We start from the raw sequence: 10,609 nt of genomic DNA, 5'->3' as shown, positions 1-10,609 counted from the left end.
TCTAAACAACCATCCTTAAAATAATACTAGGATGTTTGTCACATGCTTTTTTAGGGAAAAGACATTCTATGTATCTGATAATACCATTTTAGGAAAATACATAAAAAGTGAATAAACGAACATTACATTTCACATATAGGTAAATGACAGTATATATATATTTTTAAATCTAAAGGTTATAAACTTGCTGTTACTATACTAAGGAAGGAAAACAGTTTATACTCTTACATTTTCTACATTTTTACAACAAAACAAGAATTACTTTTGAATAAAGACATATATTTTTAAAAGCCTTTGGAAGTATTTCATGAAAATAAAATTGTAACAACATGCATTGGAATATTCAGAGTTTTAAGTTATTTTAGATTTAGAATCTGCTCTGTAATAAATTCCTTTTTTCTCCATTCATTCCACATGTATTTTTTAATATCTCTGTGCTTAGCATTTTATTACTAGGTGCTTTTCAGGGTTAGGGTGAATTGGGTTGGGGAGGGATAGGAAAGAACCGTTAAAAGTAGACAAAAGAACTAGAAGACATGGTCTTTTTGCTTAAATGTACACCGTTCATCCATCCATCCATCCATCCATCCATCCATCCATCCATCCATCCATCCATCCCTCCCTCCATCCTTCATCATTCCTCTCCTCATTTAATATATGCTCATTAGACCCGTAAAACTTGCAGGGCCAACCCTATGCCAGCTACTTCAGGGGAGGAAGAGGTAAGCAATTAGAAAAATCACTCTTACCTGTAAGGAGTTTATAATCTAGTCAGGGTAACAGGACAAGTGTAATAATGATAGTACAAAGCAATAAGTGGTACATGATCTCTAAGAGCCAATCCAGCTCATTTGTTCATTCCTGCATTCATTTATCCAATCATTCAACGTGAGGCCCCATACCAAGGACTCTCGGACACAACAATCTCCATCTGCAAGTAGCAGCCCATAGTCCAATGGATTTATGAAACAATATGTGAACTTTTGCCGGAGGATCTAGGAAATTCTTGAGTTTATATTCACAATCCTAATGGTAATCGTGGCATTCTGATTGCAAGACATCAGCTATCAATGCAATAACCTACTTAAACTTTCTCTATGTAAAAAGAAAGGGAGTTTATCTCTTTTACTGATTTGACTTTAAAAGTAAGTCAATTCAGGGAAGCGGACTTTGGCCCAGTGGCTAGGGCGTCCGCCTACCACATGGGAGGTCCAAGGTTCAAACCCCGGGCCTCCTTGACCCGTGTGGAGCTGGCCATGCGCAGTGCTGATGCGTGCAAGGAGTGCCCTGCCACGCAGTGGTGTCCCCCCCCCTAGGGGAGCCCCACGTGCAAGGAGTGTGCCCTGTAAGGAGAGCTGCCCAGCGCGAAAGAAAGTGCAGCCTGCCCAGGAATGGCGCCGCCCACACGGAGAGCTGACACAACAAGATGACGCAACAAAAAGAAACACAGATTCCTGTGTCGCTGACAAGAACAGAAGCGGACAAAGAAAAAAAACATCCAGCAAATAGACACAAAGAACAGACAATGGGGGCGGGGTGGGGGTGGGGTGGGGGCGGGGTGGGGGTGGGGAGAGAAATAAATAAATAAATAATAATAAAAGGTAAGTCAATTCAAATAACACCAAAAAGTAAGAACTGACTGTGAAACATCACACTTGTTGGTTCATCCTTCTTGCCTTCTTTCTGCCCTCCATCTGGTCACCGTCTTGGCCCTAAACTGTACTATATGGAGGGCACTGTGATGCTCCACTCAGATCCCCTTCCATAAAGGGCCCGTTTGCCTCAGCTGTCGGCCCCTTGGGGACTGCCTCAGCTGCAGAGAGCCACCTTGCCAAGGCCTGTTCTCTGCTGGGCAGCCCACATCCAATGGCTGATGCAGGAGCACAAAGGCCAGGCTATCTCGGCCCAACTTGGGAGCACCTTGAGGGGACATTTTAGGTCCAGAGCTCCTGGGGGTCCGCTGCTGGGCCTGCATCACAGCTTGGCTTCTCCCTCTATCCATCCAGCTTTGTTTAGCTTCCACAAGCGTGGGATATCTGAGGCACTCAATAAATACTCTGCATGGGAAACTATCTCAGAGTCTCCTTTCTAGGGAATGCCACCAGCAGCACACTAATCCTAGAAAATCTCAGTGATAGAAATGGCTAGAATAAGGCAGGTTCATCTGCCTTTTTGGCATTAGGCTAACCAAGGCTTCAGAAGTAGTATTGCATAGGGCTGGGGTCGGAAAACTTTTTCTGTAAGGGGCCAGATAGTAAATATTTTAGCTTTTGCAGGTCACACAAGGTTCATGTGGCATATTCTCCTTCGTTTGATTTTTTAGCAACTCTTTTGTTTTTTAAAGATGATTTATTTTATTTATTTCTCTCCCCTCCCCCCACCCGCCCTAGTTGTCTGTTCTCTATGGTGTCCATTTGCTGCATGTTCTTCTTTGTCCGCTTCTGTTGTTGTCAGTGGCACCGGAATCTGTGTCTCTTTTTGTTGCATCATCTTGCTGCATTAACTCTCTGTGTGTGTGGCGTCATTCCTGGGCAGGCTGCACTTTCTTTCACACTGGGCAGCTCTCATTACGGGGCGCACTCCTTGCGCGTGGGGCTCCCCTACACGGGGGACACCCCTGCGTGGCACAGCACTCCTTGAGCATGTCAGCACTGCACATGGGCCAGCTCCACACGTGTCAAGGAGGCCCGGGGTTTGAACCGCAGACCTCTCATGTGGTAGACGGACACCCTAGCCATTGGGCCAAGTCCGCTTCCCAGCAACTCTTTTTTTTAATTACTCATCTTTATTGATAAAATAGGTTCCTACACAGTACATATTCCCACACATAAATTTAAGCTTCTACTTTAAAAAAAGTATTAGATGGAAAACTGTCACTATACACCAAAAGTAAATGTATATAAACACTAAGACCTTAAATTTATATCCAAGCAAGAAGACCAAGAATAAATTAACGCAACTTATTTGTTTATAAAAATAATTACAAGTAATGTTTTATAATAGAGTTGCCTCAATGAATTGCTTCAAAATTAATCTCAACCGTGTAGCTTATTTTCTTTAATTCCTATTTGGAATAAGAACCTTTCAAGTGAATATGCCATTAAATTAAGGAATAATTTCCCAAAACCAATACAAAAGCTTAAAAATAAAGACTTATTTATTTATAAAATATCAGTTAAGTCTTTTGAATGTGAAAAGAAACCTATTTAATGTTTGGGCCATTAGTCTTTTTCTATTCAATCAGCATTCTTTATGCCCTTTCCTCAAAACGTAAGATAGAAAAATTCTGAAGTAAAAAGCTGAGTTGAATTTTAGCAATATATACAAAATTATACATAAAACTTACCATGTGAAGTTACATTTCTTTAACAAATTATATACTCAAAGGTAGAGCTTTCTATTTGTGATCATTTTAGTATGTATTTAATAAAAAGAGTATATTACATTTAAGCTTATTTGACATTCTTCATTTATCCTTTTATTCTATAATCATCACAAATTAAGAAACAGGAGTTAGATTTCAATTGGTCTTATATTTCTGTATTTAGTAACCTTTAAAATTTTTATAAACTGGATACTTGATATTTGTTTAAAAAAACAAATACTTCAAAATCCACAGAATTTTTTCTGTCTTTCATCTGAATGGTTGTAGGAAAAGTCTTATAGGTATTGAGGATCAGACTGGTTCAAGGATGGAAACAGAAAAAAAACCTGAAATTATAATTTACTTTTTACTGTTAGTATCTCTTAAAAGTAATTAATTTAAAAAGAGTTAAGGCCAAGTGAATTCCCAATTTACTTTGAAATTACCATACCTAGCTTACCCCCATCAAATATTTCAATTCAGTTAGCTAAATGAGCTAGATAATATTCTTAAAGATCCACCAGAGAAGAGAAAAATTTTGTCTTCAATACAGATTAAGAACCCAAACATATTCTTTCAGAGAAGTTTAATCTACTAAATATGTCTCTTATGTGATCTTCTTTCTTAGAAAGTAGTACTCCTTCTCTTTCATATTGACAATTATTAGCTAAGTATTACTTATAGTATTAATTATAGTAAGTTAACAAAAATTAAATAACCTCTTTTTATGGTACATACAGAACATTCTTACAGTCTTTAAAACTGAAGTTTCTTTGACAAAAATTTAAATGAATGGAAATGTAGAGAGGCAATCACTAAAGTTAAAGTCACTTGGTGCATAGCCATCTGTTAACTTTGACACCAAACGGGAAGGATAAAATTTAGTATGAAGATCTTCCATTCACAAAACGTTGGCAAATTTGTTATTTTTAACATGGAATAATTCTATAAATTTCCAAACACTTATTGGAACTATTCAAATTTATCCAAGTATACAGAATGCCCACAGCACTGCTGAAAATTCTTTTTCTTTTTAAGATTTATTTATTTCTCTCCCCTTCCACCCCATTGTCTACTCTGTGTCCATTCACTGTGTGTTCTTCTGCATCTACTTGCATTATCCAGCAGCACTGGGAAACTGTGTCTTTTTTCATTGCGTCGTCTTGCTATGTCAGCTCTCCGTGTGTGCGGTGCCACTCCTGGGCGGGCTGCACTTTTTTTTTCAAGCAGGGCGGCTCTCTTTGCAGGGCACACTTGTGTGTGGGGCACCGCTACGTGGCGGTACTCCTGTGTGGCACAGCACTCCTTGCATGCATCAGGGCTGCGTGTGGGCCAGCTCACCACACGGGTCAGGAGGCCCTGGAGATCAAACCCTGGACCCTCCATATGGTAGACAGACACTCTATCAGTTGAGCCACATCTGCTTCCCTGAAAATTCTTGATGTATTTAGGAATAACTGTGAAAACCTTTCTTCTGTTCACCAGTGAACAAGGGCTCAGTTTCTACTTTTCAATGATGTTGTGGAATAAAGTCTATGAACATTAAGAACACATTTTTTGTTGCTATTTATTAAAAACATCATTGCCATGTTCTGTACATAGATATATATATATAAAATAAAACAAAGGGTTAATAGAGATGCACTTTTCTGTTAATTCATTCATTTAGTAGACAAGCCCTAGTGACTATTTGGAGCTCTAGGAGAAGCTCAAAGACTCAGAGGCTTTTCAGCTCTTCCTCAGACTCAGGTCACCATTGGTCACTAATGCAGACAAAGATGTACTTTCTGATGCACCTTCCTAGGTTCAAAAAGATTCTGGAGTTATTTGAAGGCTCTCTCTCAAGCCTTTGTTTTCTTGCTCCAGCTGAAATACTCCTTCCTGTTCCTTGCAACCTTGTTGCTTGTCAATTTCAGTGGCTTTCCTCATTACTGCTGCCATTTCAGTTACTTGGGCAACATGTGCTTGTAATTCTCTTTATTAGAAAAACGATTTGATCAGGACTCCAAAAAGCACAAACTTTTAGTAAAATTCTGACATGCTTCCAAGTATCTCCTGCTTAAAGGATGGGTTGAGATGCATCCAGGAAGAATCCTTCAGAGTTGTTATCATGTACCATGTCGATCTTGGAGCGCGGCTCTTTTAACTTCATTATTAGACCAGGATCAGCTTTTTTGACAGGCATTAACAATTGAAACATTTGTTTTCGGGAAGCAGATTTGGCTCAACTGATAGAGCATCCACCTACCACATGGGAGGTCCAGGGTTCAAACCCAGGGCCTCCTGACCCATGTGGTGAGCTGGCCCACGCACAGTGCTGCTGAGTGCAAAGGAGTGCCCTGCCACACAGGGGGGCCCCATGCACAAGGAGTGCGCCCCGCAAGGAGAGCCGCCCCATACAAAAAAAAGCACAGCCTGCCCAGGAGTGGCGCCACACACACAGAGAGCTGAGGCAGCAAGACGATGCAACCAAAAGAGACACATGGGAAGGGGATGTGGTTCAACTGACAGAGCGTCTGCCTACCATACAGGAGGTCCAGGGTTCAAACCCAGGGCCTCCTGGCCTGTGTGGTGAGCTGGCCCACGCGTGGTGCTGCCATGCGCAAGGAGTGCTGTGCCATGCAGGGTGTCCCCCACGTAGGGGAGCCCCACGTGCAAGGAGAGCACCCCTCATTGAGCCACCCTGTGCGAAAAAAGCACAGCCCACCCAGGAGTGTCACCACACACATGGAGAGCTGACGCAGCAAGATGACACAACTAAAAGAGACACAGATTCCTGGTGCTGCAGAGAATGCAAGCGGACACAGAAAAACACACAGCGAGTGGACACAGAGCAGACAACAGGGGGGAGGGAGGGGGTGGAAAAGGGGAAAGAAATAAATAAAAAATAAATCTTAAAAAAAAAATAAACATTTGTTTTCACTTCTAGCTCATTATAAGTTCCAAGGCAGACTGATGCTCTTCCAGGGATGCACGCAAATCTTTGCTCACTTGTTGCAATTCTCTGATTTGTCAGTCTTCTTGCTGGATTCCCATAACCAATGTGGACGGTGGCCGATGTCTTACAACTTCACTAAGTTCTTGAACTTCTTCCTGATCCTGCTTCATGGCTCCTACTCACTTGTTGAGAGCTGTGGTTTGCTCAATAAGAGATTCTGCTACATCGTCCTGATCTCTCAATCTTTCAACAAGAGCTCAGCGTCAGCAAGTGTCTTCCTGATTGTGCAAGTCATTTCTAAAGGAATACTCCAGTTTCGCTCCCTCTCAGCCCTCAGCTGTGGGGATTAGAGACTCCAAGTCTATGGCAACGGGAACCTAAGACCCAAGGAAAGAGACTCTGAGCCACCTGTTCCACTTCCTTAGCAAGCAGACACAGCAGCGGACAGGGACAGCGGCGGGGCGGCAGGTGTCACCTCGAGCCCATCACTCTCCCTGGGAATCCTTCCTTTCAGCAACTCTTTAAAACGTGAAAACATTCCTCGCTCACGGGCAGAAGAAACAGGCCATGAAGGGCTGGCCCTGCGTGGGCGTTGAGAGCCTAGACTTGTTAGGGGACAGTTGTCCATGGCGCTCTCAGGTTTCTGCATGTTTTGCAAACAGAGGCACTGACTGACTTTATTCCAGACTGTCTTTTCAGGAACTGTGTGTAGTGAACTGTCTTGGAAGATATAGTGTCCCCTCCAGAATAGACATCAGGCATGCTCTCGGCCCATGATCAAAGGTTCAGGAACCCTAACCTTAGGGTGCCTCTCTTGCAGCTTGATCCATCGCATGCGCAGGTGTCACCTGGCCCTCTTCACGTTGCCCTGTAGGAACTGGGTCTCAGGAAACTGGCAAAAGGAAATGTGGATACTCAGGCTACTACTGTGGCTATGCATAATGAACTGTCCTTGGTCTTTTAATTTTTTTTTTTGGTAAAGATTTATTTATTTATTTATTTATTTCTCTTCCCTTCCTCCCTCCCCCCACCCCCGTTGTCTGTTCTCTGTGTCTATTTGCTGCATCTTCTTTGTCCGCTTCTGTTGTCAGCAGCACGGGAATCTGTGTTTCTTTTTGTTGCGTCATCTTGTGTCAGCTCTCCGTGTGCACGGCGCCATTACTGGGCAGGCTGCACTTTCTTTCGTGCTGGGCTGCTCTCCTTACGGGGCGCACCCCTTGCATATGGGGCTCCCCTATGCGGGGGACACCCCTGTGTGGCAGGGCACTCCTTGTGCACATCAGCACTGCGCATGGGCCAGCTCCACACGGGTCAAGGAGGCCCGGGGTTTGAACTGTGGACCTCCCATATGGTAGACGGACGCCCTAACCACTGGGCCAAGTCCGCCACCTGTCCTTAGTCTTTGACCCAGGAATTTCTTATCTTCGGTCAGCATCCATGAAACTGTGGCAGGCTGACTTAGCTTGCAAATAGAGTAAAACCTCAGACACTTCACAGTTATTGATTTCCTGGGTTCAAATCCTGGCTTCACCCTTACAGGCTGTGTGACCTTAGGCAAGTTACAGAACTTCTCTGAGCCTCAGTTTTCTTATCTGTAAAATAGGTGGGGTGATGATAATAATAATATCCATCTCATGGGTTCCTGAGAGCATCACATTAGTAAATACAGGTAAAGAAGAAAATGCTTGGCACATAAATGATTGATAGAAACTAACTCTCTTAATTATTATTAAGGATTAGGCAGCCTAATTCCCAGGAAGGCCCAGAGATAGGGATAGGGACCTGTGGTAGGTTTGAAACTGTACGTACCCCAGAAAAACATGTTGTTAATGTTAACCCGTTCCTGTGGATGTGAACCCATCGTAAGTAGGCTCCTGTGTGAGATTAGTTCAGTTAAGGTGTGACCCACCTCATTCAGGATGGCTCTTAGCCCTCTTACTGGAGTCCTTTATAAATGTGATGAATACAGAGGAGGGGGGAGGAAGAGGAGGGGAAGGGGGAGGGAGAGGGAAGGAGAGAGCCAGCGCCATGGAAACAAGAAGCTGAATCAGTGAACCTGGCAGAGGAGGGAGGAGCGGCAGACACCACGAGTGCCTTGCCAGGTGACAGAGGGGTCCAGGATCGCTCTAGGGGCACATAGTTCTCCCAAACGAAATCTCATTACTAAACTTTTCCTACTGGATACTAGGAGAAATTGCCCACAACCCTTTGGTAAATATAAAATTCTCAAAATGCTTCCTTAAAAATTTGAATTGTAAATATCCTAACTCAAATCACTGCAATGGACCTTTTAAAAGGAAAATTATTTTGAGACTGAAAAACCCTTTGATCATGTCCTATCAGTGTGAGTCACTCAAGCTTTTCTGTCTATATGACATGAGAGGTAGACCCCATCTGAATCTCTCTTGTCATCAAGCCCGTTTCATGATATTTTTCAGTGTACCGTCCCCCCTCCGCCCCCCGATGTGCCTCTTTAGGGGAGAACGCTTCCTTCTGCCCCCATAGCAGGATAAAGAAGTCATCCCGTACTGTAGAACGCCACTTCAATTTGTATTCAACTTTTATTAGACCTAGATGAATTTGATACACTCTTAGCGTAAGGTATAGAGCTCCGAATGCCGAGAAAAGGAATGCTTCGCCAAGGCCAAGGGCCGCCTATGCCTGCCCTCAATTAACAACACAACCGCCTTCCAAGGGCGGTGGTGGCAGTTCCTCCCTTTTGCCAATCAGGAAATCCAGGATCGGGGAGGCTGGGTCACTGGCTCAGGGCCTGGCAGCTAGTAAGTGGCAGCATGGGGAGTCCCACCCCTGCCTGCTGGACCTCAAAGCCTGGGCTCGCCTTTATATCACATGGTCTTAGGTGTTCACCTGTCAGCAAATCTCTAGTCTGGCTGAACTAGAATCACCTGGGAGCCTCACAAAATATGGGCACCCAGGGGCCCCTCCAGACCGCTTAAATAAGGGGCCCGGGGAAAGGAGCCTGGGCATCGGTGCTGTTTCCAGAGCCCTCAGGGGAGTCTCACGGGCAGCCACAGTTGGGGGCCCTGATCTATCTCCCTTGGCACGGGGCGTTTGTAGGCAGATGACGGCCGTGGGCTCTGCCCACCTTGTTGGGCAAGTCCTCCTTCTTTCCCTAGAGCCGCAGAGGGTCAGGACGGCTCACGAGAGCCGGGGCCTCTTCTCCCTCTTACCCACATGCAGGCGAGGTCAGCGGCTTCCTGGGCATCCGGGCCGGCCCCGCTTGGGTCTGCCTGCTCTGGCCACTGGCCCTGGGGCAAAAGACCCAAGTCCCTCCTCACCAGCTGGTGGTACTCGTAGGTCGCCACTTGCCAGGCATCCTGTGGCTAAGTATTTCTGCCAAGAAGGAGATCAGTAAAAATAGAGCCCGCTCAAGCGAAGAGCGGCTACTAAAACCCGTAGCATCCAGGGTGGAGTCTGGAGGCTTATTCCTATGGTCAGAGAGAGAGTGCTGATTTGGGCGTCGTCCCAAAGCTCCTCCTCCTGCCGCTCTGGAGCTGCACAGGTTTTCTCTGCTTGGTGCCGAGCGAGGTCGAGGTCGGTTGCAGCTTCTGGGAGGGCCCGGCCAGACTCTCAGGCGCTCTTGTTCAGGAGCTGATCATCCAGTGGATTCTTGGAGCTCCTGGGCCACTTCTTCTCAGGCTCTGTGACTGCCACCTTTTGGTCCTCTGGCGGCTCATTAGCACCTCCTCAAGAAGGTGACTGGGTTAGGGGAGGAGGTGCAACTCAAACCCAGCAATTTTCCTGCTTTTTAGCAGCTCTCATAAAAGTCTGGGAGGAGAACAGGCTGACACAGTCGGTTAAAACTGGTGCTGCTGGAGGCCCTGTCTCCAGAGGCTGAACGAGGGCCTGGTGTTGACTGAGCACCTACTGCAACCACAGAGCAGCAACCCATGTTTGGGAAGTGCTTGGAGATCACGGTGATAGACTCAGAACGCATTGCTCTGGGGACATGGGGGTCCACGCAGCAAGCCTGTGAAGTCGGTACAGTTCCTGTCCTTGCTTTACAGACGCAGAAGCTGGGGCTGCGAGAGGCCAGCGACGTGCCCAAGATCACACAAACCACAGCAAGCGTTCCACCAGGAATGTGAGCTCTGATTTTCTGAATCCAGATTCTACATTCCTCATGTCATTTTTTTCTAGCACGTGAGGTGAATTCATTTCCAAGCTGCTAAAACAAATACCCTCCAATGGGTTAGCTTACCAGGAATTTTTTCAGCTCACAGGTTCAGAAGCTGGAAGGCTGGCCTCCCCTGGGATCAGTATCTTCTGGCTGGTTGGCAATCTTT

General features: G+C 45.2%; 1 pseudogene; it reads right to left on the bottom strand.

Annotated features, from left to right (window-relative positions):
• Nucleotides 1–5,092: 5,092 nt before the first annotated feature.
• On the bottom strand, nucleotides 5,093–6,597 carry LOC101419807 (FGFR1 oncogene partner 2-like; annotated as a pseudogene).
• Nucleotides 6,598–10,609: the final 4,012 nt, after the last annotated feature.

The sequence above is a fragment of the Dasypus novemcinctus genome, chromosome 5, assembly GCF_030445035.2.
Source record: "Dasypus novemcinctus isolate mDasNov1 chromosome 5, mDasNov1.1.hap2, whole genome shotgun sequence".
Lineage (NCBI taxonomy): Eukaryota > Metazoa > Chordata > Mammalia > Cingulata > Dasypodidae > Dasypus > Dasypus novemcinctus.
The sequence above is the reverse complement of the archived record's forward strand: the minus strand, read 5'-3'. Positions and strand labels throughout refer to the sequence as shown.